The sequence below is a fragment of the Salmo trutta genome, chromosome 13 (assembly GCF_901001165.1).
Source record: "Salmo trutta chromosome 13, fSalTru1.1, whole genome shotgun sequence".
NCBI classification, from domain to species: Eukaryota; Metazoa; Chordata; class Actinopteri; order Salmoniformes; family Salmonidae; genus Salmo; species Salmo trutta.
The window spans coordinates 40,523,471-40,531,671 of record NC_042969.1 but is presented as its reverse complement, the minus strand read 5'-3'; the positions used below and the strand labels follow the sequence as shown (position 1 = coordinate 40,531,671).

General features: G+C 42.8%; 1 long non-coding RNA gene across 1 annotated transcript; it reads left to right on the top strand.

Moving 5' to 3' along the window:
* The first annotated feature begins 6,836 nt into the window (after window positions 1-6,836).
* Window positions 6,837-7,253, top strand: LOC115205774 (uncharacterized). Its single transcript, XR_003880675.1, has 2 exons — window positions 6,837-6,943; window positions 7,076-7,253. It is a non-coding gene; the product is annotated as an uncharacterized LOC115205774 (long non-coding RNA).
* Window positions 7,254-8,201: the final 948 nt, after the last annotated feature.

Below are 8,201 nucleotides of genomic sequence, written 5' to 3'. Positions count from 1 at the left end.
TTAATGATAATGCGGAGGATTTTCCCAAGGTTGCTGTTGACGCATGTCTCACAGTAGTTATTGGGGTCAAATTTGTCTCCACTTTTGTGGATTGGGGTGATCAGCCCTTGGTTCTATATATTGGGGAAGATGTCAGAGCTAAGGATGATGTTAAAGAGTTTAAGTATAGCCAATTGGAATTTGTGGTCTGTATATTTTATCATTTCATTGAGGATTCCATCAACACCACAGGCCTTTTTGGGTTGGGGGGTTTGTATTTTGTTCATTCAATGCAATTGGGGAATCCAGTGGGTTCTGGTAGTCTTTAATAGTTTATTCTAAAATTTGTATTTGATCATGTATATGTTTTTGCTGTTTGTCCTTTATTATAGAGCCAACAAGTTGGTTTATCCATACTTCTTCATTTTGGATAGATAACTCTTCGTGTTGTTGTTTGTTTAGTGTTTTCACATTTTCCCAGAAGTGGTTAGATTCTATGGATTCTTCAATTACATTGAGCTGATTTCTGACTTGCTTGGTCTCTATGTTATTGGTTGAAAATGTTTCTCAACTTCTTTCTTAGGCTTTTGTATTCTTCATCAAACCATGTGTCATTGTTGTTAATTTTCTTAGGTTGCCTGCATGACATTTTTAGATTTGATAGGGAAGCTGAGAGGTCAAATATACTGTTTAGGTTTTCTACTGCCAAGTTTACACCTTCCCTAGTAAATTGTTTTGTCCAGGAAGTTGTCTAAAAAGCATTGAATTTGTTGTTGCCTAATAGTTTTTTAGTAGGCATCTACACTATTTCTTAATATTATGCAGTTCCTTTGGCTTTTAAATTTTTTTTATTTCACCTTTATTTAACCATGTAGGCCAGTTGAGAACAAGTTATCATTTACAACTGCAACCTGGCCAAGATAAAGCAAAGCAGTGCGACAAAAACAACAACACAGGGTTACACATGGAGAAAAACAAACGTACAGTCAATAACACAATAGAAAAATCTATATACAGTGTGTGCAAATGTAGTAAGATTAGGGAGGTAAGGCAATAAATAGGCCATAGTGGCAAAATAATTACAATTTATCATTAACACTGGAGTGATAGATGTGCAGATGATGATATGCAAGTAGAGATACTAGGGTGCAAAAGGGCAAAAATAAATAACAGTATGGGGATGAGGTAGTTGGGTGGGCTATTTACAGATGGGCTGTGTACAGGTGCAGTGATCGGTAAGCTGCTCTGACAGCTGATGCTTAAAGTTAGTGAGGGAGATATAAGACTCCAGCTTCAGTGATTTTTGCAATTCGTTCCAGTCATTGGCAGCAGGGAACTGACAGGAAAGGCGGCCAAATGAGGAGTTGGCTTTGGGGGTGACCAGTCAGATATACCTGCTGCAGCGCGTGCTACGGGTGGGTGTTGCTTTGGTGACCATATACTACCCATCACTGCGACCTGTATGCTCTCGTTGACTGGCCCTTGCTTCATATTCGTTGCCAAACCCACTGGCTCCAAGTGATCTATAAGTCTTTGCTATGTAAAGCCCCACCTTATCTCAGCTCACTGGGGCTTTGGTGACAAAACGGTTGGCACTGTGATAGACTACATTTAATTTGCTGAGTAGAGTGTTGGAGGTTATTTTGTAAATGACGTCGCCGAAGTGAAGGATCGGTAGGACAGTCAGTTTTACGAGGGTATGTTTGGCAGCATGAGTGAAGGATGCTTTGTTGCGAAATTGGAAGCTGATTCTAGATTTAATTTTGGATTGGAGATGCTTAATGTGGGTCTGGAAGGAGAGTTTACAGTCTAACTAGACACCCAGGTATTTGTAGTTGTCCTTATATTCTAAGTCAGAACCATCCAGAGTAGTGATGCTAGTTGGTCGGGCGAGTGCGGGCAGCAATCGGTTGAAAAGCATGTATTTAGTTTTACTAGCATTTAATAGCAGTTGGAGGCCACGGAAAGAGTGTTTTATGGCATTGAAGCTCGTCTGGAGGTTAGTTAACTTCTTGAGGCTACCTGGGACGTTAGCGTGCCCCCCGTGGCGCACCCTATCAACAGCAGGTGCATTTCAAGAGCGGCAAATTTGAAACCAAATAAATGTACAAATTCAAATTTCTCAAACATGCAACTAACTTACAGCCTTTGAAAGATAAACATCTTCTTAATCTAACCACGCTTAACGATTTCAAAAAGGTTTTACGGGGAAAGCATAAAGTTAGGTTATGTTAGGAGAGTACATTGACAATAGCGGTGTGCAATGCATTGTCGATTCAAAGACAGGCTTCACCAAAACCATACAATCAGCTACAATTATGCACTAACCTTTGACAATCTCCATCAGATGACACTCCTAGGACATTATGTTAGACAATGCATGCATTTTTAGTTCTATCAAGTTCATATTTATATCTAAAAACAGTGTTTTACTATGGCGTTGATGTTCAGGAAATCGTTTCCCTCCAATACCGGCAGTCAAGTCATGACAACAAAATAATTAATTAATATTAGAAAACATTGCTAAAATATTATATTGTCATTCAAAGAATTATAGATTTACATCTCTTGAACGCAATGGACTTGTCAGATTTAAAATTAACCTTACTGGGAAATCACACTTTGCAATAATCTGAGCACTGCGCCAGAAAAATACGCATCGCGATACAGACTAACCGCCATGTTGGAGGAATCGAAAATCGAAAATACTATATAAATAATCCATTACCTTTGATTCTCTTCATCAGATGTCACTTCCAAAGAGTCCCAGGTCCATAACGAATGTAGTTTTGTTCAAAAAAGCTCATCATTTATGTCGAAAAACCTCCGTGTTGTAGCGCATGATCTAAGCCAGCCGGACTTCACTTCACTTCAAGAACGGAAAAAATATATTTCCGTTCGTTCAAACATGTCAAACGTTGTATCGCATAAATCATTAGGGCCTTTTTTAACCAGAACATGAATAAAATTCAAGGCGGACCATTGGGTTTTCTTTTAAAACGTTTCGGAATGAGAGTACCCACCATCAAATCGCGTGCCAGGTGTCTAATGGACCATCACGTTCCATGGCTCTTATTCGGTCAGATCTCACTGTAGAACACTCAAAACACTTTGTAAAGGCTGGGGACATCTTGTGGAAGCAATAGGAAGTGCCAGAATATTCCTCACCCCCTTTGTTTTTCAATGGCATAGGCTCAAAGTCAATTCAACACATCAGGTATCCACTTCCTGTCAGAATCTGTCTCAGGGTTTTGCCTGCCAAATGAGTTCTGTTATACTCACAGACACCATTCAAACAGTTTCTGAAACTTTAGGGTGTTTTCTATCCATATATAATAAGTATATGCATATTGTAGTTACTGGGTAGGTGTAGGAGGCAGTTAAAAATGGGCACATATTGTTTCAAAAAATTCTCAATACTGCCCCCTATACCCTAACAGGTTAACACAGTGTCTTATGAAGGGCCAGAAGTGTACAGAATGATGTTGTCTGCGTAGAGGTGGATCAGAGAATCACCAGCAGCAAGAGCAACATCATTGATGTACACAGAGAAAAGAGTCAGCCTGAGAATTGAACCCTGTGGCTCCCCCATAGAGACTGCAAGAGGTCCGGACAACAGGCCCTCCGATTTGACACACTGAACTCTGTCTGAGAAGTAGTTGGTGAACCAGGCGAGGCATTCATTTGAGAAACCAAGGCTGTTGAGTCTGCTGATAATAATGCGGTAATTGACAGAGTCGAAAGCCTTGGCCAGGTCGATGAAGACAGCTGCACAGTACTCTGTTTTATCGATGGCGGTTATAATATCGTTTAGGACCTTGAGCGTGGCTGAGGTGCACCCATGACCAGCTCGGAAACCAGATTGCATAGCGGAGAAGGTACGGTGGGATTCAAAATGGTCGGTGATCTGTTTGTTAACTTGGCTTTTGAAGACCTTAGAAAGGCAGGGTAGGATAGATATAGGTCTGTAGCAGTTAAGTTTTAGAGTGTCTCCCCCTTCGAAGAGGGGGATGACCACAGCAGCTTTCCAATCTTTGGGGATCTCAGACGATACGAAAGAGAAGTTGAACAGGCTAGTAATAGGGGTTGTAACAATTGCGGCAGATCATTTTAGAAAGAGAGGGTCCAGATTGTCTAGCCCAGTGGATTTGTAGGGGTCCAGATTTTGCAGCTCTTTCAGAACATCAGCTATCTGGATTTAGGTGAAGGAGAAGTGGGGGGAGGGGGGGGGGGGCTTGGGAAAGTTGCTGCTGGGGGTGCAAGCTGTTGGTCGGGGTAGGGGTAGCCAGGTGTAAAGCATGGCCAGCCGTAGAAAATGCTTATTGAAATTCTCGATTATCGGTGGTGACAGTGTTTCCTAGCCCCAGTGCAGCGGGCAGCTGGGAGGAGTTGCTCTTATTCTCTATGGACTTTACAGTGTCCCTTTACAGGCTTTGATGCCTCATGATTGAGTATTGCTCTGTTCAAGTAGACAGTCATTTTGCTGTGATCTGATAGGGGTGTCAGTGGGCTGACTGTGAATGCTCTGAGAGACTCTGGTCTGAGGACAGTGATAAAGTAATCTACAGTACTACTGCCAAGAGATGAACTATAGGTGTACATACCATAGGAGTCCCCTCGAATCCTACCATTGACTATGTCATGACGTTGGCCTCTTTGGGTACAGGGAGGACAGTTGGCCCCTCCCCTTTGTACCATCCCCCAACATACCTTCCCCCCAACCCAGGCCCTGTGTGAAAGGGTTGTAAAAACTCTAAGAGGAGAATCTCCTACCACATGTTTCATAGAGAGACAAAGGAAATTCTTCCAACTCATAGAATTGGAGAACCGAGCGACATGTGTGTTCTGGAGAAGGTATGGAAGATTGGTGAAGAATCCAGCTAGGAACTGGTCCGCTTGGTACAATTTTGTGATACTCAGAAGAGACAATATAGCCATATTACCATAAAACTGTTTATATAATAGCCTCAGCGATGAGACTTGCATCATAATGGTTGTATAAAATGTATTAATAAGGATAAAGCTATTTGTAATACATTGAGATGCTATGTACTGATGTTAATGTGATAGAATTTGATTTCTGTACCAAGCTTCACTCAGCCATCGGCACGCCCCCCAAGGGACACAGACAGGACCAGGCGTCATTTGACAAGCCTGTTCTAGGGTCACCTATAAAAAAAACCACCCTGATTTACTTTCTTAAGACCAGGCCTGCACTCCATGGCCAGTAGGTTTTACCATACAATTCCTCTACTGAAAGTGAACTATACCACGTGGTTAACTTTTACTATTGAGACCGACAGAATAAGAACAAGTCTTTGATATTAATTATTAGTCTGCAGCTAAGTAAATTATATCATCGAACGCGAAGACCAACGAAACATCCATTCTATGGCGACATTAATGAATGTCGCTCTGAAAGATCCAATCTAACCGAGAGAGAGAGAGAGAGAGAGAGAGAGAACTCTCCATCAGAACGACGCTCGAACAAGGATCCCGACGACACTGAGCGTAAATATATATTGATTGCAATTGTTCCCGAATGAGTGAGCGTTCAATTGTCAATTGTAATATTAATGAACTCTGTAGCTGTGCATCCTCAGCTGACTTTTATGATCCATTGTTCAACAGGCCGACCTGCCTGTTAGCCCATTAGGGCACATTACGCTACCAATCCTTTGTGATGATAATTACTGTTTGTATGTTTTCTGTTAATTACTTAGTGTAGTAAATAAATGATTTTAAGACAATTGATGTATGGATGATTTTAGTAAAGACTGGGTTCGTGCAGATACAACAATTTACGACGTTTGGAATGAGACTGAACGCGAGGTAAAATACACCATTTAAACCAGAAGATAATCGGCCTATATTATAATATAGGTTAAGTTATATTAGGAAAATTATAACTTTGTAATCTGAATATTTTTCTTGGTGTCCCGATCTCCTAGTTAATTACAATTAAACGATTAATCAGTTTAATCGCGTGATAATAATTACAGGGAGTTAATTGATAAACATGTCTTCAGTTTAATGGTACCCCAAAGACACGACAACTATGTACAGACCTAGCGTGCGACAGAGCTTCAGGAGTTGTGACCCGTTTTTTCTTGGGTTGTTTTGTCATAGCTGTGTCTAGGGAGGCAAATTTGAGAGGGAATTCTGTCTCTTCAAGATAGGTGTTTGTCCCCCTGTGTGCTAAGAGTGTCAGGTGTTTGTCCCCCTGTGTGCTAAGAGTGTCAGGTTTTTGTCCAGTTCTGGCATTTCGGTCACCACAGTAAAATCGTTGTGTTCTCGCTATCTCTCTCTCTCTATCTCTTCTCTCTTCTCTCTTCTCTTCTCTTCTCTTCTCTTCTCTTCTCTTCTCTTCTCTTCTCTTCTCTTCTCTTCTCTTCTCTTCTCTTCTCTTCTCTTCTCTTCTCTTCTCTTCTCTCTCTCTCTCTCTCTCTCTCTCTCTCTCTCTCTCTCTCTCTGGGAGACACTTTGTTCAGCAGTATCTTCTTTCTGCTGCAGCCATGAAGGAACGGACTGGACACAATAGATAATAGTAATACAATATATATCAGTAAGTAACACACTATGTAACAGTAACACACTAGATATCAGTAACACACTAGATAACAGTAAGGAGGCTATTAGGAATAGGTGTGTGAGTCAATGTGCAAGGGTACCAGGTAGTGGTGGTACCAGGTAGTGGTGGTACCAGGTGGTACCAGGTAGTGGTGGTACCAGGTGTTGGTGGTAATATGTACTGAGGTGGGACAAGGTAGTGGTGGTACCAGGTAGTGGTTGTACCAGGTGGTACCAGGTAGTGGTGGTACCAGGTAGTGGTGGTAATATGTACTGAGGTGGGACCAGGTAGTGGTGGTACCAGGTAGTGGTGGTAATATGTACTGAGGTGGGACCAGGTAGTGGTGGTACCAGGTAGTGGTGGTACCAGGTAGTGGTGGTAATATGTACTGAGGTGGGACCAGGTAGTGGTGGTACCAGGTAGTGGTGGTACCAGGTAGTGGTGGTAATATGTACTGAGGTGGGACCAGGTAGTGGTGGTACCAGGTAGTGGTGGTACCAGGTAGTGGTGGTAATATGTACTGAGGTGGGACCAGGTCACTATTATTCCAGTCACAAGGTCCGTGTCTCAAGACGAGTCCCGGGTAGAACGGGTCGAGTCTCGAGTAGAACGGTTCGAGTCTCGAGTCAAGCCCAAGTCGTGCATTCTAATAGCAAGTCGTGTCGAATCACATGTTTTTTGGGAAGTTTCAAAGAAAAAAAAACATCTATACATCCAATCAAATCAAATCAAATGTATTTATATAGCCCTTCTTACATCAGCTGATATCTCAAAGTGCTGTACAGAAACTCAGCCTAAAACCCCAAACAGCAAGCAATGCAGGTGTAGAAGCACGGTGGCTAGGAAAAACTCCCTAGAAAGGCCAAAACCTAGGAAGAAACCTAGAGAGGAACCAGGCTATGAGGGGTGGCCAGTCCTCTTCTGGCTGTGCCGGGTGGAGATTATAACAGCACATGGCCAAGATGTTCAAATGTTCATAAATGACCAGCATGGTCAAATAATAATATTCACAGTTGTCGAGGGTGTAACAAGTCAGCACCACAAGAGTAAATGTCAGTTGGCTTTTCATAGCTGATCATTGAGAGTATCTCTACTGCTCCTGCTGTCTCTAGAGAGTTGAAAACAGCAGGTCTGGGACAGGTAGCACATCCGGTGAACAGGTCAGGGTTCCATAGCCGCAGGCAGAACAGTTGAAACTGGAGCAGCAGCACGGCCAGGTGGACTGGGGACAGCAATGAGTCATCATGTCAGGTAGTCCTGAGGCATGGTCCTAGGGCTCAGGTCCTCCGAGAAAGAGAGAAAGAGAGAATTAGAGAGAGCATACTTAAATTCACACAGGACACCTGATAAGACAGGAAAAATACTCCAGATATAACAGACTGACCCTAGCCCCCTCGACACAAACTACTGCAGCATAAATACTGGAGGCTGAGACAGGAGGGGTCAGGAGACACTGTGGCCCCATCCAACGATACCCCCGGACAGGGCCAAACAGGAAGGATATAACCCCACCCACTTTGCCAGAGCACAGCCCCCACACCACTAGAGGGATAACTTCAATCACCAACTTACCATCCTGAGACAAGGCCGAGTATAGCCCACAAAGATCTCCGCCACGGCACAGCCCAAGGGGGGGCGCCAACCCAGACAG